This window comes from Rhamphochromis longiceps, linkage group LG19 (genome assembly GCF_057381845.1).
Source record: "Rhamphochromis longiceps isolate RC_006_pf linkage group LG19, R_longiceps_female_GT1.1, whole genome shotgun sequence".
NCBI lineage: Eukaryota > Metazoa > Chordata > Actinopteri > Cichliformes > Cichlidae > Rhamphochromis > Rhamphochromis longiceps.
Window position 1 is genome coordinate 22485214 of NC_140575.1, and position 26722 is coordinate 22511935.

The 26722-nt window shown below is 39.3% G+C and overlaps 1 protein-coding gene and 1 pseudogene across 1 annotated transcript in view; both read left to right on the forward strand.

Moving 5' to 3' along the window:
• Positions 1 to 26722, forward strand: part of LOC146646726 (ephrin-A2-like) — an 82580-nt gene that overhangs the window by 7056 nt on the left and 48802 nt on the right. The window lies entirely within an intron of this gene.
• On the forward strand, positions 1188 to 2805 carry LOC146646727 (uncharacterized; annotated as a pseudogene).

Here is a 26722-nt window from a genome sequence, read left to right on the forward strand (position 1 = left end):
AAACTTCCATAAAATAGTAAGGTAGAAGAGTGAACATGTGTATCACAGGTTGATTTTCCTGACAGAGCTAGCTCATAGGCTTTTATTTATCTCTTAACCCTTTAAGACCCACCATAGAACCAAGTTCGCCAGAGCTTATCTTTATATTTTTACATGCTGTAGTGCCATTTTTGGGAGCATTTCAAGTTGCTATACGTTGATACAACCGTTATACCCCAAATTTTAATTATATGTATGCATTAAATCCATAGAAAATAGAGAAATTTCAGGTGTTTGAGGTATATCCCTCAAAACTGTAAATGCATAAAAATTTGCACAAAATCGTTTCCAGCCACAGGAAATTTATTTTGAGTGTCTTCATAGTTTTATTTTTGAGACACACCAATTTTTTACATGCTGCAGAAAAAACGAAAATAAATATTATAATGCAAATTTGCAGAAAAAAACGAAATCTGCATCAAAATAAACTATTTCCAACAGTGCAATTTGAATTCTAAGCCGCCCAGAAACTATACAGAAAAGCATAAAGTCAAACATGACTTTTAAAAACACCAGTATACATGTATAAATGCCCTAAAGGGAAAAACTACGTTTCCCAAGAAATATGATGTCACTCCCGGTTTTGGCAGGTAGGCTAATGGCGCACATGCGATAGTTCGCGCTGACGTCGTCTGTTCCAACGTAGGAAGTACTATGAACAGCTGATCGGATCGCAACGTGCTTCTGGAATATCATGTTTTTGTTTCTGCAAGTGATTTTTGTGCAATTTTTGCAAAGCCATATGTGGTGACAGCTGAATGCATAAGATGTAAGTACAACTTCTCTTATTCCATATGCGAATAAAAAAATATTGCGCTATACGTGGTTGCAGTTCTACCGGGATTTAAAATAGTTGCGCAAAGTGAAGCAGTCTACTTTAAGGTTTATTTCCAATAAGTGTTATTGGCAACTTTTTTCAAGGTTTTTGTACTTTTATCTCGCATCTAACACTTTCATTTCTTTATGTTGTTAAGTAATAAGTACTTTTATTTAGTATAATTTTAGTTTTAGAAAAAAAAAGAGACTAAAGTAGTGATCAAAGTAATGACTGAAAGACTATGATTAAAAAATACATGAAAAACTATGGTAAAAAAAAAACCCCAGTGTGAGCAGTATGCGTTCTTATTAGTACATTTCAAGATACTAAATTAACCCTCTGATGCATAGTGGTCACTGGAGTGGACAGCTACTAAAACGTACATATCTCTTTAATGCATTGGTTTCTATGGTGGAACTGCATATTAGCCTCTAGAGTGCTCTCTGCTGCCATGCTCCATTGAGGTCAATTCAGTGTTCAGTTAGTGCAACTGCAAGTAAATTTCCTCTGAATCAAAGATGGCAGACAAACTGTCACCCCTGCCGACCACTGCTGGCATATCCTGTCAATCCTTCTATGCTAAAAGAGCCCAACAGGTAAAAAAAATATGATGATATGCAGTAACATCTAGGGAAGGATATTATCTGTTTGGAATAAGAAATTGTTATGTCTAATATGTAGAAAACTACAATTAACCATGTGTCCACTGTAGTGGACATCATGCATTACCCACTATATATTTTTTTAACATAAGTCATAAATTGTCTCACTGTTTTTTGGGACTGTTTTGGTTATTATTAAGCATATAATTGTTACATTTATAAGCTACTCATTTAAAATATATATTTCTGTGCAGATCAGCTGTAGTTTGAGTTACTATGATAATTATTTTATCATATTTTGTAGACTTCAAATGCAGCAAAGAATAAGGCAGCGTACAGAATAGTCCAGGAAATTCCATCCAGCTCCAGTGATGATGATTTCATTGATGAGTGCAGTGATGAGGAGTTCAGTGATAAGTCCAGTGATGATGAGAGTGGCTGCCAGAGCAGAACAGAGACATAGGAACTACGGATGATGAAGACACAGACAGTCAGGATGCAGAAAGTGAGAACGATGAGGGGCAGGATGAAGAGGAAGGTCAGTATGATCAGGGAGCTGTGGGAGATGGGTACATGGCACCTGACCATACTCAAGCCCGCAAAAATATTTGGAAAGTCCAAGACAATGACTTGGTTGGAGACTTGCCTCCTTTTCTAGGAGAGTGGAAATTGAATGTGGAGGGGAAGGATCCCATAGATTTCTTCAGACATCTGTTTCCAGCAGATCTAATTGATAATATAACATACAACACCAACTTGTATGGGAAAGAACTGTCAGTAACAAGAGAAGAGATTCACCCTCCAGCAATGCAAAAGAGGAAGACCCAGTGGGACCCCACAACCCGTGAAGTGGAGAGCAGTCATCAAAGTAGCCTGTGAGGTCAGGTTTGCCACAGGATATCACTGGCCCCAACTGACCGAGGTGAAAAATGCAAACAGGTGCCATGATGTTGCGTGCACACGGAAGACCAAATACATCTGCATGCAATGCTGTGTGCCATTGTGCCCTGGATGCGTTGCAAACTTTCGCACAGCCTAGGTGTGATGAACATAGAACTGTTTGGAGATGCAGAGACTAAGATGTCAGTTTGTGTTTTCTTCCAGCATGCTACTAAGGGCTTGGTAATACTGTCCTGCATCGTTATAGAACTGTGTAGACTCAAAAATGTTTCTCTTGTTGGAGATAGTTTGCCATATTCAGGTGTAGGATTCACAGCTAGGACTGTTGATTGGTTTTGTTATTTACGTCTAAACATTGGGGCCTTATGAGTTGAAAGTTCCAAAAAAATTGCTGAGATGTTTTTCAAAGGATACAAGCAAACAAGTGTTTGTATATTTACAATAGAACACGAGGTAATTAATTTTTACAGTAAATTCACAGTATTTCATGCTAAGTGCTCAGGCGCATGTAGTCCACTGGAGTGGACAAGTTTATAACTTTATAAAAAAACATATTTTTGGAAAAAAAAGAGTTAAACATTTTTTTTCATGTCCTGAGAAGAATAAAAGCACTTAAGAAAAAATCTTGACCAAGGCTTTCATAGTTCATGCATCAGAGGGTTAATAAATAAATGGTGGAAACAAACCTTCCATATTCCAGCTTCTTCAGGTTGACTCAATTCTTTAATAGACTGGGGAAATTGTTATTAGTTTTTTATTGTGGTCTCTATTAGTGAGATAGTAATCTCTTGCCCTGATGGGTCAATACATATTTATTCTGTTCTCCTTATTCACAGTGACCATCATTGGCATCATCATCATTAACATTAATATAATCAGCATCAAATGACCGTAATCGTAGCCATCGCCCTCACTGTCACCACCTTAATTTTCTTCATCAAAACTTTAATCACTGCTGTCATGTTCCCTGCTGTTTTCATTATCCTTATCATCATCATCTTCATAGACATCATTAGCATCACCTTCATAATCAACACTGATTTCAGGCATGTAAATAAACACCAAATGTTTTTCTGTTTTTTTTAAAGTTAAGAAACACATGCTTAACACTCTGGTACGACTACCTGCTTTGGAAACGTGAAATTCAAAAAGCCGATATTCATCAAACAGCATTTTAAATTAACCTGGAGAAAAAATAAACACACAGCTGCAATAACCGAGTGCAGTTCAGGTGTGGAAAAGGTTTTGAAAGTAGTTGCATGATCTTTGATTTTTAATTTTCCAACTCCTCAGCCTGGCAGTGGAAAATGCACCCACAAAACAACCTTTGTTAAAGGTCTTTGTCCTTTGGGCTGTCAGGGACAATGACAACACCAGATGAACTATTACAACCGCGCAGTGAATGGCTGCGTACCTCTCCTGAATCTTTAATCTATCAGCTGTAGAGTTTTAATTTATCTGTTTACAGTTTCTGAGCTGAGGCTGAAGACAAATTTCCAGCCCGGATTGGATAATGATGACGGACTTTATCATTATCACCTCCATTGTCATCCTCATCCGTATGTTCATCATCACTAATGCATTCAGTATCACCTTCATCAAATCAGAATAATCAATATCATCACCACCTTTGTCATCACCTGCTCTTCTTCCCTCTTTCTGGAGGCATATCAGATTAGTGCATACAGCCCTCAGAGTCTTTATTAGAATTACGCAGGATTAGACCTGAGGTGAGGATGATTTTGCAGGTCAGAAGGAGGATTGCTGCAGAGAAAAAAGTTCAAATCCTCTCAACCAGAAGGCGGAATACATGCAGACACCTTGGAGAGACATAAGAATCAATGGACTGAATTAGTTTGCAGCCTCTGCAGCACCAAGCACAATTAAGTAGCGACAAAATCACGAGAGTGCTGCAACATCTGTTGGTTCTGCCTTATTATGTCCCATTAGCATAGTGTAAAATGGGGAGTTTATAGTGCCCCCATTCTGGATAAAACAAAGGTAGTGGGGTGTCCATAGCTGGCTGGGAATTAGACAGTTTCGCCCTGCTTCGTTTGATGGATTACATGCAAATGATTCACTCGCTCCTTCTTTTGTTTGACCCGTCCACTCCTGCTGTTTGAAAATCTACCAGGGATATTTTTGGATGAAGGTGATTTTTTATTATTATTATTATTATTGTACCAACTCATGCACGTATTATATGCACACAGACATATATACACACACGAATGCAAGCCAACAGTCTCGTGATGGTATTGTGCAGTCGGACATGCTGAAAACAACCCTGCCAAAAGACAGGTTGTTTTTTTTCTTTTGGATGAATTTGTTTGCCAAATTGCATGGCTTTAAAAAAAAATTGCTTCTCGGCGAATACCAGCGTGAAAGTTGTCAGGGTCAGCTTTTACAGTTTAACCTCACCTCGAGTGGAAGGAGAAAATGAACGAATCTTCTCTTCTTCTTTTCTAAATGCCAATTTTCTCATCCTAAAAGCTTTGCGCGCCAGAGGGCATCTTAAATATTTGGCAAGGCACCACGCTAAAGGCCATTGTTTCTCCTGTAATACCAGCTTCTCACCTGCTGAGACCATCCAACCATGTGCTCTCCGTCCAACTACACTGCTGGACTCTTACTTCCCTTCCTTCCATCTTCTTGGCGTCACAGATTTCCACCGCTTTCCCTCTTTTTTTCGCTTAATTTCTCTTTTGTTTTGACTTTCCTTCCCTTCCGTTGCTTTGATTCTCAGTCCTCTTCCAGAAACTTTCATCTTCCTTCTTCTTTGTGAAAAAGCTGAAGTGGCCTCGTCTTTGTTATGCTCTCAACTTTTTGTCCTTCTTCATATCCGCGCTCTGGGTCTAATCCTTCAAGTAGATCTTTCTGTTTCTCTTTCACATTTTTTGTCTGTTTTTGTCTCTCAGGGCCAGTCCGAGGCATATAGCCAGACAGTGGAATATGTGTTATTATCAGTCTCCAACTGGTCTATATGAACACTGAACAGAAGGGGTCCCATCAGAGTATCAGGCAGGCAGAACTGAAAGAGTGCCATTCTTCCGCTCGGGTAACACAATCGGCACAACCAGCCGGGACCTGAGGAAAAGTATTAGAGGGAAGCAGAAACAAGGATGGAGCAGGAATGACAATGCCCATTGTTCACGATGTATTGAGTGCAGTCTGGCATGTTTCATATTCTGGGCTGGTATCTCCCTATTTTGTCCTCTTTTATTCATGCTTTCATTCTTTCATCCTGTCTGTTGGCCTCTCTGTTCCTTCTAAAGATCCATGGATCTCTGAGTTTCTCTACCTCCTGGCTCCAACTATTTCATTCTCTTCATTAAAACAACAACTCTCGGGATCTCCCCCAGGTTGTTTTGGGGACTTACATCATCATCACCATCACCGCCATAGTCATTATCATCAACAAACCTCATTAGTGGAAGCTAGCAACAGCAGCAGCAGCTCTGCAGCGTAATATCCTTACTCAGTCTTTCAACCTGCTCCTCTGCATGAACGATCAAACGCGGAGGGGAAGTTAAGTAAACATTTCATATTGCATTACTGATTCAGTGCCATGCTGCTAACATACTAAACAGATCATTACACTCCTATGAACAGATGAAATGATGATGATATTTTCCACCAAGTACAGACTCTGTCAGGGCAGGATTGAAAATATGAAAAAGAGCAGTGTTTTGTGAAAAATGCAAAGGAAAGGTCTGATTTCATTTGCTCTGGGGAGATTTTTTTTTCCTTTTTTGAGAAAAAGAAATCATTTCTAAGACAAGGATTATCATTCTAAGCCACTCCTTTAATAAGAGAAAGAGTAAAATAATCCTAAAGTGAAATGATGAGATTTCTGCCACTGAGAAATAAAATCGTGGGGAAGGATATATTCTTAGTTCTAATTGTTACATGCTTTGACAGCAGGCTGCAGGAAATATGGTTGGCAGAGGAGATTAGCATAGGGACCACAGGTCACCATTGTTGTGAATAGGGAGTGTCATACATTTGGTTAGATGAGATATATATATATATATATATATATATATATATATATATATATATTAAATATATATATATATATATATATATATATATATATATATATATATATATATATATATATATATATATATAAATATATATATATATATATATATATATATATATATATATATATATATATATATATATATATATATATATATATATTAAATATATATATTAAATATATATATTAAATATATATATATATATATATTAAATATATATATATATATATATACACATATCGCAAGGTAGCACTCCTAACAGATCTTCTCTTAGCAGACACTTCATCCCTGCAGAAAAGCACAGGTGTAATTAATCACGTTAATGATGCTGTTACACCCCGGCCTAGGCAACCGGGGTGCAACGTAGAAAAACAAAGATAAGGAAAATAAAACCACGAAGGCTCTCCACCAAAATCCCCAAAACGAAAATATCCCATGACGAAAGTATTGACAAACCCATTCACAACTATTTACAACAGACTATTTATTTACAACAAAACACCAAACTATTTACAACACGGGGGAGATCGCGACCATGACACACTGAAACACAGGGTTTAAATACATAGAGGGAGCAATCAGGAAATGGACCACAGGAGGGAAACACAGCTGGGGCAAATTAGAACTGACAGACAGGGAAAATGTAAACTGAACACACTAAGATAACACAGACTTTCAAAGTAAAACAGGAAATACATAAGTCATGCAAAAACAAAACACTGACACACCGAAACGTAACAGATGCTGGTTCTGTGAGGCAGCGTGCACAGTGAGGCTAGCTCTGTAACACCTGAATGGAATGCAGCCAGTTGCTAAACTGGCATTCAACAATTCAAACTGTGGACAACTGTCTTTTAATTACTCTATTTGTCTGAGAGATAAAGATATTTACTGTTCAAAAACATCATGAAAACCACATCTAAATATTATTTCAGTGTCAGTTTGTTGGTCAGTGGGTTCACCACGGCTCTGTTTGTGGATTATAGCTCTGTTTGTCCATCAGGCTGTGCATTCAGAGATCATCTTCTGTATACCTTGGTTTTAACAAATCATTATTACTTTTGCCTTCCTGTTGGCTCACAGCAATATAGCCATTCTCCTCTGACCTGTGGCATCTACAGGGCATTTTCACCCAAACAAGTGCTTGACTTGATTCACCAAGTCGCTAAAATGTGGTTCACTGATTATTAAACATTTACTTTTACAAGCAGCTGAACAGGTGTACAGTCGGGGTATGTCTGTAAAAAGTAAAAAAAAAAAAAAAGGGTGTATGTGCAAAAAGCTGATGGGAAGAAGCATCATGATGGCAGTGATATGCAACAAGTAGCTATGTTCTAGATATAAACAGTGATAATGACGCTGATGTTGGTAGTCGTTGCACCGGTATGACAAAAAAAATGTGAACGATGGCGGCATTGTTGATGAGAAGAATGAGAAAAATGGCAAAATAATGAAGAAAATGAGCACTGTGGAACAATGATGACAACGGTAAAAAAAAAAAAAAAAAAAGCCATAATAACGGTAATTGAAGTGGTGAAGAGAGTGAGAAAAGCAGAAACGGATAAAAAAAAAGTGATTTTCATGGGGTGAGTTTGTTGATGATGAAGCTGGATTACACTGATGCTAGAAGAGATGATGGTGATAATTCCCAATGATTGCACTAGGGTGATGATTCTGAACACAATAGCTGAGTTGTTGACAATAACAAGATTAATGACACTGATACTAAAAGAAATGATGATGACGATGATAGCAGTGATTGTGCGCATATGATGATGATGTCGAAGATAGTACGATTAGTAATGGTTTTGAAGACTAAGATGAAAGGAGCATAATGAGTCACCTCCTCTCTGCTGTTTGCTCCCCCCTCCTGTTGTCCAATTTCAAGACTCCCCACTGCATACCATCTTCACCCGTGTCCCCCTCCTCTCCCCCCACTGAGCAGGTTCGTGAGAGGACAATCAGAGCGCTCCGTTAAGATTCCTTTTCTTTCGCTTGTGTTACCTCTCTGAGGAAAATGAAGAAGGAGGGGGCAGATGTGAGAACATTACTAGTTTTTTGGCAGTTTTGTCTTTTCTGTTGATAGAAATGGGAAAATGAGCAGATTCACCACTGATGAGATGCTTCATTCTTTGAGGCGTCACCTTTAACTCCCTCGCGCAGCCGCCGGGAGGTGTTTTGTCACAAATGAGAGGGAGATTACTCATTTATTCTTTTGTGTCCTCCGTTTTTTTTATACTTTGGTCGTATGTATGTGTGTGCACATGCCTGCCAACTCTTGGCGCGCGTGCGTGCATGGGTCTTTATTTCTTTGTTCATTTGATGTGGGTGTTTAGGTGCAGCTTAGGAGTGTGTAAGTGTGTTGGCGTCAGTGGCAGAAAACGGTCCTTACACCGGTTTGAAGAGTCTAATCAAAGGCTGGCAAAATTTTCTCGCTTCTTGTGTAGTTCCGAAGCTTCCCTATTTTTTTTATTTTTTTTTTTACTCCCTCCTCTCCTGCCTACTCTCATCTCTGATTACTGAAGGGCTTGCAGGCGGGCTCTGTTCTTCACCGAGTTTTTCGATGACGTCCTTCATAGCTGTTGCACTGACTACGAGCACGTGTTTCCTTATAGGAGTCTTTGAAGAAGCAGAGCTTGTGAAGAAACTGTGAAGGTCTGCAGTCTTTATTTTCCAACTGTGGACACTGGTGGATAACATGAAGCCAGCTGTGGCACCAATCATCCAAAGCCTGAGGTGCAGTCAAAGACAGGAAGGCAGGAAGGAAAGGCAAGATAGTAGGAGATGTATTTATAGTACATGCACAGTGCTGAATTATATTTGCCTAATAAGGAAAATGGCTCTAAGGAGCTTCCTCGTTTTGGAGATAAGGATGTGTTAAGAAATAGAAACGAACTGTTCCAGTTTAAATAAAGTTTGAATTTTTTAGTTTTTCTTTTTTGTCAGCCATGTATCGTAATGAGATTAGTGTCTGATGCAATTACGCCATGATTTTTTTTTTTTAAAGCGACGAATACAAAGATGTTTCAAATGGATCCAAAATTTAAAAGGGAAGAAAGGGTGATGTGATGGACAAAAACCTGAGGGAAAGATGGATGGAAACAAGGAAAAAAAAGTGGGATGAGAATGAAGAGAAGAGCGTGAGAGATGTAGAAAAAGAGAGAAAATTGACAGGAGGCGTGTATGGCTGTCTCTGGGTGCAGTGAGGAGTATAGGCTGTGGCATCCGCTAGTGGTGCTGCATACTCCGTGTTTGATCAAACACACTTCAAACACCCTCTCTGACTTCCTCTTGCAGAGGGTTGGGAAACGAACGTGCGCGCGTCTTCTCCTGAATGCGCGTGCGGCTGGGTGTTTGCTGAGGAAAGCGTTATTGATGTTTTGTTTATCTAAAATGGGTCAACCCTAAACAAAACAAGCACAGTGACTACAGTGGCTGAGATGTTCATTGCTGTAAACTGCGGTTTCCTTGCGGCTCCCAATCCAGTGAATAATGTTGACGAATGACCCTGTGTGTGTGTAGTTGTACTGCTCTGTGTGTGTGTGTGTGTGTGTGTGTGTGTGTGTGTGTGTGTGTGTGTGTGTGTGTGTGTGCGTGTGTGTGTGTGTGTGTGTGTGTGTGTTTCCACAGCTGAGCGTGTGTGCACTATTTCTCTATTATCTTTGCCCCAGTCACGTTTTTCACCTCTATTAAGTTATTCGCCATTAAATGCTCTCTACTTCGACTTAATTTCATGTCTTCATTTTCTCCATGTTCCCCCATTGTGGAGCTGTGCATCTCTACGTCTTAAAGAACCACGACTCCAGAGAGCTCATTAAAGCCATTAGCAGAGAGAAGTCACAGAATAGTTAGGCTCGCTCGCTGTTGTCTCATTTCATATTGCTAACAGCTCCAGTACTGATTAACCAACCTTTGACTCATTCACTTATATCTGCTTGCCCGTCACCTCCTTTAGGTCATGCATGCTGCATAATGTGCATACTGTGGCCCACTATGATTTCCTTAATTTTCCTCTATTAAAATCATGTTACCACGCTCATCCTGTCACATGAAAGTTTGATTAGGAACATTATTGAAGATTAGATTGATGAATTATTGATCAGCAAGGTGGGAAGTCTACTCGACAGTAGATTAGACACGAGTCAAGAAGTCCTGTTTGTGTGAGTGTTTAAAACATGCATGGGACTGTATATGCATAGGTGAAGCTGAGTGCATATATGAGAATTTGTGGTCATCCAGCATGCTTATCAGTTTGAAAGAAAGTGATAACTCAGGCTGAGGTTGATGGTATATCAGTAATGATTCTGTGTTAGAAGATCATTCAAAATGCTCTGTGATGTGAACAATTTCAGAGTCTCTCACCGTGTGAGTCTTGCATGGATTGCAAAAAGGCTACAGTTCAAATCTGAGACAGTTTTTTGCAAAGAATCGATAGAATGTGTTCATTTACAAAACTGTGAACAGAATATACCAACTGTAGTTGCATAATTGTTGGACACTTGAATCAGCTGTAGGTGGATGTGTGAACAGTGTGCTGGATAAGGTGTTAGATAATGTGAAAATGTAATTGTTTATATGATTACAAGTGTCTGCATCTGTAACTCTGCCTGCTAGGATCCATGAAGTCAAAACAGCTGTCCAATCAGAGCCGCGGGGCTCTGTAGAAGATAGAAAACATGGATGTAGTGCCGGAGCATGAGGGGAGTACTAAAAGCTCACCTAGCTAAGCACGAGTATATTTATAAAGTGCGATCAAAACATTCTGGAACAGGTCCATGAAGATCAAAAGCCTTACCTGATTAAAATTTAGTCAATCTCCAGTTCAAGGTCACCTCCTCAGGCATCTCATTTTTAGATCGCTGGAAGTCCCGTTCTTACCAGTTCCACTGTGTGTTGATTTCACTGCAGACAATTTGACCTAGATTTCATATCATATGTAATGACCCAGCAGTTTTCATATAAAGGATCGACAGTTTCCAAGCAGAAGACTGAGGAGCGTGCAGGGTTTCTTTTATTATTTATTTATTTTTTAACATTAATCAGTTCACATGAATTCATCCTCCCGAGGCGACTGTAATGTCCTAAGGGGGCTGAGGGTGAACATTCAGCAGAAATCAACTGAGCTTTTTTGTGGCAGCTCTTGATTGCACAGGGTGCCTTGTAAATAGCTTTTTCTCCATGAATACAATTGTTGGGTACCACCTTGACTAGGGGTGTCAAACATAAGGTCCATGGGCCAGAATCGTCCCAGTAAAGATTCCAATCCGGCCCACGCTACAGCCTTAAAAACATGATTTGGTGCAGAGATTTGAAACTTTTAGCTGTATTTTCATAAGTTTTACTGATTTTCCTAATGATAAAGGCCCCCCACTGCCCATTGTCATGCTTACAACACCAAAGTACAAGGACATTATCTGTAAATTAATAAAAACCTTACAGTTTGAGCAATGATCTATCAGAACCGTTTCTGTAACATTACACGTTTATCATGTCGTTTCACTGGTGAGGTCCACTTTACATCAGAGTGGCCCATGATGTAAAATGAGTTTGACATCCCTGACCTAGACCATTCACAGTTTGCCTCCCTGTCACTGCTTCAGCTTCTTGAAAATGAAAATCGAGTTAAAGGTTCACTTTCGGCACACTGTGAATCTATGACTTGATTTATAGGCTACAAGAGATCAAGTGCACATGCACAGGTCCAAGTGAACAGAACTGGACTTCTACAAAGTGATCTGAAGATTTTTGGCTTTCATAGCCCCCTGACTGGAGCACCCTCATATTAATATATACATATAAAGCAGGGTATTATGGTGTTCTGTCATTTATATAATGTAGCACTTGATTAAACACTTCATCAAGATGTTTATTAGAAAGTCCCACTCCAGCCATCCAAGACCAGTCAAGATTATAGTGACCAAAATAGGCAACTATCATTCTGTTTAACTAAAGTTCAATGACTTCAGTTATATAAACCTAATACACCTTTAGAGGTAAGGTTATCGGCACCAACACCAACATTAGTAGGACTTGATGTAGCCTGGAACAGCAGCCACATATTCACACACACAAATGACCAATCAGCATAATTAATCAAGTGTTCCACAAACATGCTCATTAACATTAAAAATGACATATACCCTGGAAGGGTAAACCACATAAAAGCAGACTCGTGCACACACAGACTGAGAGAGGGAGGACCAAAGCAATGCACCATAAAATACACTTAACAAAAACTCCCCAATAAATAATATTTAGGTGGGCAAGAGGCTACACCAGTCCAAAATTGTAAGTCAGCTTACTTTTGATTAATAAAGCAGGAGACGACCGCTGGAAGTCTTTGAGCAGTGTGATGGAACTGTAGGAAACAATTCATTTGGGGAAATATGTATCTGGGTCATGTGTGGAGCACCTCGACAAATGATGGAAAGACCGTGTCTGCTGTCACCGCTCTTCAGCTGCTGTACAAGCACTTCATCTTCTGCATTATCCACTAAGAGAAAAGTGTGCTGCCAGTGCTGCCAGGTTGTATTAATGACTTCTCACCAAAAGCATTTGACCGAGGCAAGCAAGCACCGACTCTCATAAACTCATATTCCCAGCTTAAAAATGAGCGTTCTTTCCCTTTTGAAGTGTTTATCTTTCTAAATAGTGGCTGCATACATGGAGGGTTGGGTCAAAGGAGAGCCAAGTGCTAAGTTGCATGGTTATGCTGACAGGAAAAGGGTTCAATTAGCAGTTGAGCTGTCAGGTACTTGACAGTGGCACTTGTTGAGGAGAAACTGATAAAGGGATAGTTTTGCAGAGCTGAATTTTTCCTTCTGTTTTTCATAGTGTCCTTTAATATCACAGAAATGATTTTTTTATTGCTCGTAAATTATTTGGATAAAAGCAAGGAGTGGGTGAATTATTCAAATGTTGCATGTAATTCAGGGGACCTTTGGAGGGTGCAGCTTTAAACGGGTGAAACAGAACAAAGGCTTCAAATGATTGTTATTGCCCATAGATGAAGCCACGCTTTTAACCAAGGTCATCACAATTAATTTTCTTCTCTTAAGCCTGGTTATGCTTATAAACTGCATTCATCCACTCCACAATTATGGAAAAGATATGAGATGATAAAGAACTTAAAAAGATCTCCATATTTAAGCTCAATGATACTTTTGCACTTGGATGTAACTGTGGACTGCAGTAGAGTCTTTGATCAGATATAACTTTATGATTCTTGGATGATGGGGTAGAAGTCGAACCGTATGATTAAATAGTAAAATAATAATAATGATCATTTTTTGCTCATTGTGCAAAGGTTGGTAAACAAGGTTCAAATGAGTTTTTAAGGTGACAGGATAATAAATCTAACGACACTACTTTTTGCCTCATCCCTGCTAAGAGGAAACAAACTGAGTGTCAGTTACTGAGCTTTTATTTAGAAGCCCCATTTGTTGACTGCCTCTAAACACACTCTGACCAAAGCATCTTGGGAGCCACTTAGCAAACAACTCGGAGTCAGTAATGAAGAAGGTAGCATCACTCTCCGCAGAGGGTCTCCCTTTTCTTAAACCCATTTTCCAGTTTGCTGATGGCTTTCTGTCTTGCTGCGTCTCTTGGCTGTGACACCGACTGTCACCATCTGCATCCAAATTATACGTGCCCACGGAGAGGCAGGAAAGCTCACATTTTCGGCAGAATATGCCTACCAGGAAGGTTTTGGGATAATCCAAGTCAAATAGCTGTGGGCAACCACTGCAGATCAGATCCTTCCCAGGAAGGGACTTGCTTACCAGGCACGCACCCTTAGGCCACGCTTATGGGTGAGTTTTAAGTTGTCGTCAGAAGACAGAGAGAGGATCACTTGGAAAGTTGTCATTTTTTATTGACAAAAGTCAGTTGCGCAGGAAGCCGTGTTTTTGTACTCTGTGAGGCTCAAATCGGCTCAATTACATGTGTACTGAATGCTTGTCTCGTTGAATGATGTGAATCGTCAGACGCGTTTTGTTCTGGGATCCATTTTATTTCTAACACTAAACTTCCTCTTTTTTTCTCTCTCTAATGATGATTCTTTTTTCACTCACATTGTTCAAAGCGTTTCTGTGATTCCCTCCTCACAACCATCAGAAAGTATGAGTGTAACAAAGATTCAGCCTTTCAAAACACTTCTATTCTCACTGAGAATGTTGGCATTTGCTGTGAAAATCTAAAAAAAAGGGGAGAAATTATTCAAACATGAGCATGCATGCATGAATTGCAGGCGGTGACTAGTTGCTTTTTTCCATGTTTTACCCACATGCAGATTATGCATGATTTCTCCTGGGACTGCATGGCACACCAATGATTCCTTTTGTCATAGATATTTAGATATTTATTATCAGCTGGCCCAAATTTTGCTGGAGAATTCAAATCTAAGCCCTTTGGACTGTGCAGATTCACCACACGGATAGAATGCAGGCCTCAGGCACAGGCAGAAACAGTAATACAAACTTTAGTTTCCCGTTGTCATCCCCGGCTGCATCACTTAAATCAATTGCTATGAAATCTTTTTCAAGCTTAATCTGATTTTTCTTTATCTGTGCAGCGATAACGGCATTAACAGCAAACAAGACAAGATGGAAATCCAGATTAAAGATTAACTTTCTGAAGGCGCAGTGTCAACCATACCTCAATTTAGAAAAATCAAGAACAAGCAAAAAACACATGATTGCATATCATATTAGGTGCTGTAACTAAACATTGCATGCAGGGAAAATGTAACATAAAGCATTAAACAGATTAGAATATAACCCCCAAAGAGAGGATGAGTCACCGAGGAGTTCAAATGCTAATTTGCGATTGTATTAAGTGACTCTTTCTTCAACATACATGGTGCTTTTGTGGAAATGGTTCTAGTTTGTCTTTTATATATGTAGAGAGCGTGAATTTCAAGGCTGTGATGAAACATTGATGTGAGAGGAGAAAATACCCAATTTGGTCGGCAGAGATTAACACAAAAGCATAAAAAGCTGATAAAAGGCCCTCTCATCTCTGAAAGCAAACAAATGAAGCAAACATGAACGGTACCCCAAAAAAAAAAAAAAATCAAAAGGCAAAACAAATTAGAAAACGAGAATCTGTGCAGTAAACATCAACCGATATCACAGGCTCTGCCAGCAGATCAACCGAAACTGGACATCTTTCAATCTGAAAATATGTGAATTTATTTTTATTCCCAAGAAGCTGACTCTTCAGAGACGTGAGGAATTTCTCTTGACAGCAGTGACAGGCAGGAAGTCCTCCCTGCATTTTCACCACAGTTGATTTGGTTTGCATCTCAAACGCAGGATTCTCTCTCACATCCCTGAAGCACTTTAGCTTCGAACTGTTGCCATTTTTCCACCAAATGGACAAATATGAACCAAGGACGGTGCTTTCAGGGGAAAAAAGAAAATCTACCCAAATCAGTTAGCGTGTGTGAGTAGGTGTGTGTCTGTGTGCGTGTGTGTGTGTGTGTGTTCCTCTCCCAGCATTTCCCCCATCTGCAGAGGAAAGAACTCGCTGAACTGTGAACCAATGAGCATCTCAGCAGCAGAAAGATGCTGCTAGGAGCGGTTCCTACATCCAGCTGTGGACCTATGCATAACGCACACACACACATTAAACACACGTCTAGCGCACATCCAAAACAAACACAAAGTCTCTGTCTTAAGGCCATACAGTGAAGGTGATAGACACTTTATGGATGTAACCTTCTCCTTTCCTCTTTCTTCTCCTTCCACTCCTATTCATCACAAGTTAACATGTTATATATACGGAGCATGTTATCTCCTACTTTTTGCTGCCATTTCTTTTTCTCTCTCCTTCCAGCTCTCCTTTTTTTTTTTTATATCTAATACACAGAGACAGGGTGGATGTATAATTCATATCCCCTCTGCCAGCCGTGCTCCTCTCGGTGTGTGTCTGTGCATATGTGTGTGTCTATGTGAGAGTGTGCATGTTTGTGTTTGCGCTGCCACCATTACTTCTCACCCAAAGCGGAAAGAGCGGGTCAGCTAAGTACACGTGTGTTCCTGTGCACTTGTGTGTCTTTACACTGATATAAATCTTGCATGGTCGTGGGAACTCCCACTCGCTCATTTTGCTGTATGTTTCATTACATGGCTCGGGGTTAAAAGGAGTGAGCGTGGGTAAAACATTTGACGTCTGTTTTCCTTTGGTGTATTTATTGGTTTTGGGATTCACATCTATCTCTGCGTAGCGTGCTCTCCCGCACTGCTTATGAAACTGTAAAAGCAGGCCAGCGTTTGCTCTCTGATGGCAGACATGCTTCTCTGAGCTCGAGTTTCTCTGAAATAGAATTTGGTAGGGCAAGACCCACCTCTCTTCTCCACTCAACCATACACTTACTCATTCCCTCTGGGGAGGAGAGAGGCAGAAAGAACGAGGTACGGGAGTGGGAGGAAGGAGAGAGAGAAGCGATGAAAGAGGGGTATAAAGTGCAAAGGAGGGAAGGGGAGAAAAGAGGGAAATGGCTGGAAAGGGACGGAAGCAAAGAAGAAGCAAGTGAGAAAAAGAGAGAATGGATACATCTGCTCGAGTAATGCATTTAAATCCCATTTTAGGTAGATGAACCTAACCCCAGTATTTCCACAGGATGGTCATTTACTACCACTTTACAAGTGGGAGATGTTGAGATTAAAATATTGCACCTTTAATAATATTTCTGTGACCATCATAATAATTTATAACTGCAGACTAAAGGTCTGGTAATGCTGTGCTATAATACATTACTACACTATTTATATTTGAAAATGTCAACAAGTTCTCTGAAGAGACCAAGAATTAATCTGTCCCACTAGATACACTTAAAGTCTCACTAAAGGTCTTGGATAAGCTAATAAAAGTTGTTATATACCTCAGTGGCACTGATGTCATTGAATTACAGTCAAGATCGTTTCAGTTGCATAGGCTAATGCACTGTAGCTAAGCACAAGAAGCAACAGGGGCATTGGTCAGAGTAGCAGCAAGTAGTAACTCAAGTTCTATTAAATTCACATTTTTATTATGGGTTGAAGTTGAACTATATTTGAGGGTATACCCTATTGAAATGTAGGGATATATCTGGCTGTGTGAGACTACATTTCTAGCTATAGTCTGCCAAGGCTGAGGTGAGGTATGTTTTTAGGTCTTTTTTTTTTTTGTCTGGCTGTCTGTATGTTGGGAAGACAGGCTAGGCTACACTGTTTGCTGAGGCAGGTGCTCCTATTGATCAGTGGTACCAAAGTAAAATCTCAGCTTTGAGTTTTAACAAGCTTCTGTATTTGAAGTGGAAAATGTCTCCTTTTTTTTTTTTTTTTTTTTTTAAACAAGTCCAAAATGTCAGAGCTCCTCAGTTTAACCCAAAATACGTGGCACGCACGAGTCTGCGTGGCTGTGCTGTCGCCGCACATCTGCGGCGTGCAGAAAGCAATCTATGGATCACTGCTCTGTATGAAATAAAAAGAATCAAGTTTAGTGTATAATAACACAAACTGACCTTTAGTTGAGTCACATTAACATTAACTGCTTTGCCAGAAGAAAAAGTTACAGCTTAATGCTCAAGTTCATTTAATGCATTTTATGGCACATTTTATTTCACAGTGATTCAGCGATGAAAGAAATCTGGAATTGTGGAGTTCACCAGACCTATAAGGCCACCTGTCACATCCCCCAAAATCTCTCTCTGAATTTTTAGGGGTTGAGGTCTATTGTCAAAAAGGTAGCAGCCAGTTTTTGACAAGAAGAAGGTGTAAAATAAAGAAGACTGATTGTTATTCCACTTTTGTGACATTTCCTTTTAAATTGGCCTTCTTCCGGACAGTATTCTATGTGTTATATCGGTGAAGCACTACTTTATTCGATTCCCCTTTGCCATAGAGCACACTTTTCACCCATCCATTGGTGCCACAAAGCTTTATTCAGAAGACTCACCGCTCAAACACAGTATTATGTATTGTGTTAGTATTATGTATATGGACGTTGTACTGTAGTGCTGCAGAAAAATATATCCGAATTGTATGATTCACTCTAGTTTCCATAACATTTCCTAAAAACTAGTGTCCATCTGGACTATCAGTCAGAAAGCTGTGATATTATATATTTATAACTTTTTCTTAATAATGTGGTTAGTGCTGTCGCCTTACAGCTAAAAGGCCGACTAGGGCCTTTTTAGTATGACGCTTGCATGTTTTCTATGTGCTTTCGTGGAGTCCCCGCTTCCTCCCGCAATCCAAACACATTTTATGCATTTTATATTTGTTTTATGTGTCCAGTGTGTGTGTGGTTGCCTGCTCTAGGGCGCACCCCGCCTCTCGCCTGGGATAGGTTCCAGCTCCCCGCGTTGGATTAGCGGTTAAGAAAATGGATGGAAAATGGATCTTCGGTAGGAACGAGTGACTGGAAGTCATTAACAGGATGGAGAAGTTTGGAAATACTGAGAGAAAGACTTGTTCACTGCAGACATTTTGACATGTCGTTACAGGGAAAGCAGAGGAGTAAGTATAAACAGTAATGATGACTGAATTCCACTTAGACGAGCCTTTTCCCTGCTCCTGGCAGTGGTGGATTATTGGGATACACACCAGAACTCAGCAGTCATTAAGGTTTTTCATTACAGCTGTGTGTATCTTGTAGAGACGAGTCAGAACATCTCTGCAAAAGATCTACATTGGTTAGTAAGAAATGAGCTCTTTGACCAGCTTTAAAATTAAATGTATAACTTAGATAACTTAAATTCAGAGTTTTTCTCCAACTTCTGGTGGATACAGATACAGAAATCCATAAAGAGAGGAAGCATACGAGAGAGGGTGGAAGGAAAAGAACACAGAGGAGGTATATGTGCAGAGAGCAAAGTAATGTAGAGCAAAAACAAAGAAGAAAAAAAGGAGGCCAAGATGGGGAAAGAGCTATAAGCCACCTAAAGCATGTAAAGGAAACAAGATAAGAGCACGAGAGAGTGAGGCATAAAGCGCAGGGAGAACTGTTATGGGATGGGGGGGTGGGTGGGGGTGGAAACGTGCAAAAGGGAAGGCACAAGCCAAGAGGAGAACATGTAGAGATAAAAGAGAAACAGAGAGTGAGAGGGCGACAAAAAGGAGGGAGATGGAGCATCGACTCTTCTCCCTCTTATGGGTGACTGAGTATTGGGAACAGTCAGCTGAGTCCATGTCAAGAGGAAAAGAACCTAAACTAGAACGGAGCTTTACATGCGCAGTTTATCCCGCCGCTACAGCACTGTAGACAGCCGACGCACTAATGGACAGAACAGCAGAGCGGCGGGGAAAGATAGACGAGGTAGAAAAGAGACTTGGGGAGATGTTTCAATTGAAAAGTAGAGGAAAAAAGTGCATTCATGTACTTTACTGTAGTTCTTAGTGTAGCTGGACTCGGTGCAGGAATTGACTGGCTCACTATCTGAAAAATTGCAAATAGAGCAGGAAGAGGAGGTTCACATGGGAGATGCTTTGATTAAAAAAAAGTCTCAAAACTCATTTAGAGTAACTTGCTGCTGCAGCTCTGTTTAATAGATGGAAGGCAAGTAGAGGAGGGGAGGAGAGGAGAGGGAAAGTTACATCAAAGTGCAGTTGGTGATAGGAATGCATTAGATATAAGCGCTGCCCTGATGTTTGGAATTTCAAAGCTTTAATATTTTTGCTTCCTATCCTGGGATCTTGGTGTTTTTATTACTTTGAGGGTGTTTTTCACTAAGGAGAGCGGGTGACCGTGGCTAATTCTGTTCAATAAAGCAAATGATACGTGTTGCACAGCGCCTCATTTCTCTATTTAATGGACAGCAAAGCAAAGAGAGGCAGAGGTGGGAGAAAGTGTCTCCGAGCTCATTTAGTGTTTTCGCTGGCTGTAGCTGCTTAGTGCTCACTTCAGTGGACATAAGGCAGAGGGGGTTAGAGCGAGAGAGACGATTGAAAACCCTCAAAACATTTTAGTCCGCTCTGCGAGAAGTTTATCAAAAGTTGCATTAGATCCATCATCAGGACAATTTTCTCTTCACTCCACTTAGTTTTATTCACAAATGGACAATAACTGATTGAGGCATGTTTTTCTTATTTAAATGTAATGTTGCAAACTTGCAAAAGTCTTTTATTGTACAATAGAATAATGTAGACTAGAATAGAATAGAATTCAATTTTATTGTCATTGCACACGTCACAAGTACAAGGCAGTTTGCATCGATCCGGAAAGTGCTTTAGCAATAATATCAACTATATTTACAGAATATAGATCTAATATAGATATGATACAATGTACACGGAATGAAGGTATCTTATGAATATACTATAACTGTAAGTATGTACAGGCTATGACTGAAGTGAATGTACAGGCTATGTACAGGCTATGAACAGGTTATATGTATGGTTATAAATATGAAAAGCTATAGCAGATTATAGATATACAATTGCGAATATTAATAAACAGTTGTAAAACTAAAATTAATGTACTGTACATCGCACAGCAAACAATTCTCTTGGTGATTGTGAACAACAGAGCACTGTTTCACCACAACCGTTCTAATATGAAATAGTAGGTAAACACAGGTGTTACTAATCACATTAATTACAGCTCTGCACCTAAATAGAGCACTCTTTGTTAATGTGATTAGTGACACCTGTGTTTATTGAGTGTTTCACGTCAAAACAGCGGCTGTAAAACCGGCTTATAGGCTCTAAAATTGTGTGGTATTTTCATTAAGTATGTTAACTTAAGCAGAATTTGTATTCAAGCATTTAAAGTATCCAAACTGTATTTTGATAGAGAGGCCTTTTTTTCTTTCTTTTTTTTTACTCCCTAGACTGAAGAGCAGAGCCCTGGGAAGGGCCTTGAAGTTTTATCATCAATACGCAACATTATATAACTCCAGGATGAATCAAAGTATGTCAGTCTTGCAGTCTAGCATACTTTGCAGACGAGAATAAACAGTCTTGCAGGAAAAACGAGGAAAAATGTTAACAGCACAGATGTGACATTAATTAAATTTCCACTCTCTGAGACAATACACACACACAGGTGAGCAAAACTTTTATGAAACCAGAAAAAAAGGTATTGCCAGTTTTGCATCTATGAGATCCCTTTATACACAGCTGTCAAAAACATACTATACGCCTAGTGCACACAGCTGACTAGAACATTTCTAAGTATGATATTTTAACAGACTTAAAGGCCCACTTTGTGCAGCATGCAACACAGTCGTAAACATTTTTGCTGCAGAAGAATCAATAGGAAAAATTGCTCTGTGGCAACTCATAATACGCCAAGGCTTTACCTTCATCTGAGTGCTCCACTTATAATGCTTAAAATGTGGCTTGGAGCTCAGGGGTTTAAGGAGATTAAGTCCCTCTTGAGGGCATTGATGCCCAAAGTGTTCAAAATGTCTTCAGGTACAGGTGTGTGAGTCCCTTCTGTGCCATGATGGACAGTAGCCTTGGTTTTAATCACCTCAATTTGGAGAGTGATCACAGATGAGGCCACTGATGGGGGTAAACACAGGTACAATTCCTCAGTGTGTGATGTTATAAAAATCTAGCTAATTTTCAGTGAGGCACCATTAGCTACTGGTGACTAGGCTATGAAACATCGTTTGACCGTGATGCTTGGAGTTATTTTAAGAAATAATAAAGATTTGTTAATGTTACATATTTATTTAAACACGTGAAATCAAGTGTTCTATAGATAAATAAACAGGAATGCTATTTGAAATGTTTTAACATCTTTATTTGTTTCTGCATTTGTCAGGCGGTGCTGTGATGTCTGCCTTTTGTGACAGGGGGTGCTGCAGCACCCACAGCGCCACTACTTCCCATGGCCCTGTTTAAAAGTAAATAATAAAACAGCAACTACATAAAAGCTGGTAGTGTGCTTTAGTAATACATACTCCCATCAAATCAAGTTGCAATTCAAAATAACTGCTCATAAATTAAGATGACACCAAAAACATAACCTGTAGAACTGAGTTACTAAATTTTGTCATTGAAGATGATTTCCTGAATCAAAACTGTGTTTTATTAAACTTTTAATTCCAAGTAATTGTTTTTTCAATGTAACAAAAACTACATACTTAACACTGAACCTGCAGTGCCAGCTTTTAATAGTACTTAATCAGTGTGTGTTTCACACACTTTTACAGACAACACTTTTATCTCCCTCCATGCCACTGATTTTCATACCGGTTCTTGTGTAATTTAGCATACCTCAGAATTCAGTTTTCAGCTAATATTTCTTTGGAAATCACCATGTTGATGCAGTACTATTTTATTCCTGTCAAACTGAGTATTTTTAAAGAATCAGCTAAAGAAATGTGAATAAATTACATATTTTTGTGACAGATTGCAAATAGCCAAGTGCATAGGATTCGATTTTAATTTCTTTATTATATGTAGGCCCAACAGTGGTTCATCCATTGAGTTAGATTCCTTTTTTATGCTTAAATGGTTCAAAAGTCTGATGAAAAGGACAGCACTGAAAAAAAGTGAGGAAGCAACCAGTGTATATAAAAGTATATTTTAAAAAATTACAACAAAATATGTTTCCTTGGAAGCAAAATATAAAGAAATAAGGGCTGGCTCAAGACATGTGCACAGCCCTTGCATTGTACAAGACCTGAAAAACATCTGAACAATTCCTCTTAGAAGAAGAAATCCCAGTGCAGCCAACAGCGAAATGGCAACAACAACAACAGGCTTCTGCGCATTTTATCTTAGCTCTGTGTACCTGGCAGCATGCAGGGAAGGGAGGGGAAAGAGAGAAACATCCATGAAGAGATGTCAGAGAAAGAGAGAGAAAAAATGTGTCCTCCTCCCTGTTTAGAGTTTCCTTGTCAGTGTAACTAAATAGCTTTCTATTTAATGGACAGCAAACAGAGGGGAGAAGGAAGAAACAGATACACGGTAATAGGACTGGATATTGAAAAATGAAACCCTGTACTGTGCCGCTCACTGTACAGCACCTCTGTACATCACAGAAAGTAAGCAGACGGTGAGAGACGGCGAGAAGAATACACACGGCAGATGCTTTAAAAAGTGTCTCCAAGTCAATTTGGTTTCCCCAAGCCACTGTAACTAAATAGCTCTCTATTTTATTGACAAAAAAGTCCAGGAGAGAAGAGAGAGTGAGAGAACGATGCAAGAGTGATGAGCTGAATGAAAAACGAGCCGCTGGAGACGTAGGAATCCTCTCAACCTCATTTGTGAGCTCTGGTATTTACTGCTGCTATCAGATGTGTATTAGAGGCAGATCACAGAGGCAAGTCGTTTTATCTCATTCACTCGCTGAGTATTATTAAATCATTACTGTCCTGGAGAAAGCTTCTATCTTTCCAGTTTGACATTTTCCTTTAACTAATTAGCTTGTTTAAAACCGCGTGCCCTGTCCAATATGTCTTCTTGTCTCGTTTCGGTACAATAACACATATTAAATGTATATATTAGCCATACAATTCTATTTAATGTCAGTGTGTGGGTAGCTGACGCCTGAGACGACACGGAAAACGATGACAGCGGTAGAAATGTTTTAAATGTGCGGATGTTCAATTAGCGATGTGAGAAGTGTGGGGGAGTATTAACACCATTTTAACACTTGTCTCTCATTAAAAACTGAAATGAGCTATTTATTTTGCCTTTTATACTGCATTAAGCACACATTAACCATTTAAAACATTGAAATATTTGTATCATCTTGGAGACAAGCGTTAGGCTGTTGTGAGTAATGAATAGTAATATAATAGAATAAAGACGATTGCTTTTTTAAAAAACTGGGTCTTTAATTTCTTAGTAACTAATAATTACTAAAGATTTTGTGATTTTTTTTTTTAGTAACTTGGGTTTTTTTTGTTATTATTACAATTTAAATGGTGCACTGTTAATCAGTTCATTTAACTGTAAGTGCAGGAATGCCATCTTTAGCTTCATTGTAGTACTTAGAGGTACAACTTTAAACATAAAGTATAATGCATCACTGATATGATGGCTGTGCATGGTCATTTTTGCCCATTAAATTAACATATATTTACCTTGACTCAAGGGCTTTGGCTGATGTGAGCCAATTATATTTGGTTTTTCATGCACCGACGATGGCTTGTAAAAATATTTGGAAGGTAAATGAACTGAGCAAAAATGTAGTGATGGAGACCGGGATTCACATCTTCCAACATATGTTTTGATTAAAATGCTTTTCCTGCTTCGAGAAGACAAATTAGAAGTATTGCCAGTGAACATTAACCAAATGTGCAGTTCATTTATAATATATAAATGAATACAAATGCAATTACAAAGAGCCTTGAAGATCATCTGCAGAAATCTGAACTGTGATGCTGTTGTTAAGTTGTATCCAGGAAACCAGTAAAATAAAGGAAATCATCAAAATCATCAAAGTTGTTATAAGTTATATTAGAAAGCACTGGGGCACATCAAGGGGCACAAAGGTTACCAAGTTCAAACCTGCCTGATCCTGTCAGTCTTTGCTTGCCTCCAACTTACACATACACAAAGAGAAAGCTAGGAAAATTAGTCAGTGAAAATGCTCAAAGGAGTACACAGTATGCTGGTTTGGGAGCAGTGTGGTGTGAGATAAATTGATGGGGTGAGAGAAAAAGGGGGAGGAAGTAGCAGGAAACATGGTAGCGAAGCAAAGGAAAGACAACAGAGAAAGAAGAAGGGAACACATGCATCGCTCCACTGGGACTAACAATTCCAGTCTTCCTCCAGACCTTCAAGTCAGAGCCGTCTACCACTTCAGAGAGAACATTGCCTCACTAAACCAACACACACACACACACAAACTACCTCCCCTCTGTGTCTCAACGCTCAGAACAGCTGTCAGATACCTCTGGACTCCTCTGGGGGGAGTGCATGTGTGTTTGTGTGTGTGCACTGTAACTGCACGTCATGCAGCTCCACTGCGTTTATCTATGCATGCTTGAACATTTGTGAGCCAGCATGTTTGCATGTGGGTGTCTTGTGAAGTTTCGATGACTAAGGGGCTCATTATTTTTATCTGTAATATTTATACCCAACTCCAGAATATTTACCGTTTTTCTTTTTTGTTTTCTTTTTTTGAAAAATTAAAAAGGGACAGAAAACAAGGATTTTTAAAATGCAGTCATAGCAAAATCTGAGACCAAGCTGGATTTTAAAATACCTTTTGCAGTGCAAACGTTAACCTTTTCTTTCCCTCCTTGCTCACTGGTGCATAATCAGTTGCTCATTTGTACCTTCTTTCCCTTTTTTCCTCTTCCCTGTGTTTTAAGGTATATTTCCTCAGCTATGCCTGGCCTCACTTTGAGGGAAGCACAACAAAACATGTTTGCATGCATTTTTTTTATTTTATTAAACATATTGAGCTAAAAAAAAAAAATCAGACTATGAATTGTAAGAGTGGTTTTCCAACATGCATTGTTGTAAATCTATATGTGTGAATGAGAAAGAGCGTGCATAAATCTCACCGTCCCACAGCAAGTGTGTATCTTTGTTTGCTACACGTGTATTTATGCATCATATTAGCACGGAGGCGGAGTAACAAGGCATTAGTGGTCTTACTGTGCTTTCTGTCACTTTGAGTCTTGTTAGAGGCTGTTTTAGCTCTGCTAAACTAAATCAATACACAACAGCTATTGCCTTACAACACATGCATGCACTCCCCAGCAACCACAAACACACACACACACACACACACACTGAGGCTGCAAGTGAAATCGCCCAGTCAGCTACGATGTCCAATCAAGAGCTGTTTAAGAAGACAGAGAGCGCTGTTTAGAAGATGTGTGTGCCGCTCTGCAAAACGAGAAAGGCATTTAAAGAGGTGTCGCTCCTGTTAATGACCGGTGCCGCTTGAATTCACCTGCTGCTGTTTCATCAATAATGTTTTAGTGCAGATGCCAACATGTGCAAAAGTATGTGTACCTTACATTATACATATTAGGTATCTTCTAATTTAACCCCTATTCAGCTTAAATGAATAAAATAAAACTATCATACACAACCTGAAAAAAACCCTCTTTGATTCCACAAGTTTTAAATACTTTTTTGTTTCAAAGACAGTATCTGCAGCAGAATATTTTATATTATATTCAGAAGAATTATTGTCAAATACTAGAAGTGTTTACTTTTTTAAATTCTGGGGTTTTTTGACAAGTTTTGTTTGTGGTGCGCCGGCGCAGAGAGCAATTAAAAATGCATACTTTGCTATTTATGGAGTTGAAACCTCAGTGTTATACGAGGGTGGATCACACGGTACTTCATAACCCGTTCAACCATAATAGTCTGGTGTGTGTGTGTGTGTGTGTGTGTGTGTGTATGTGT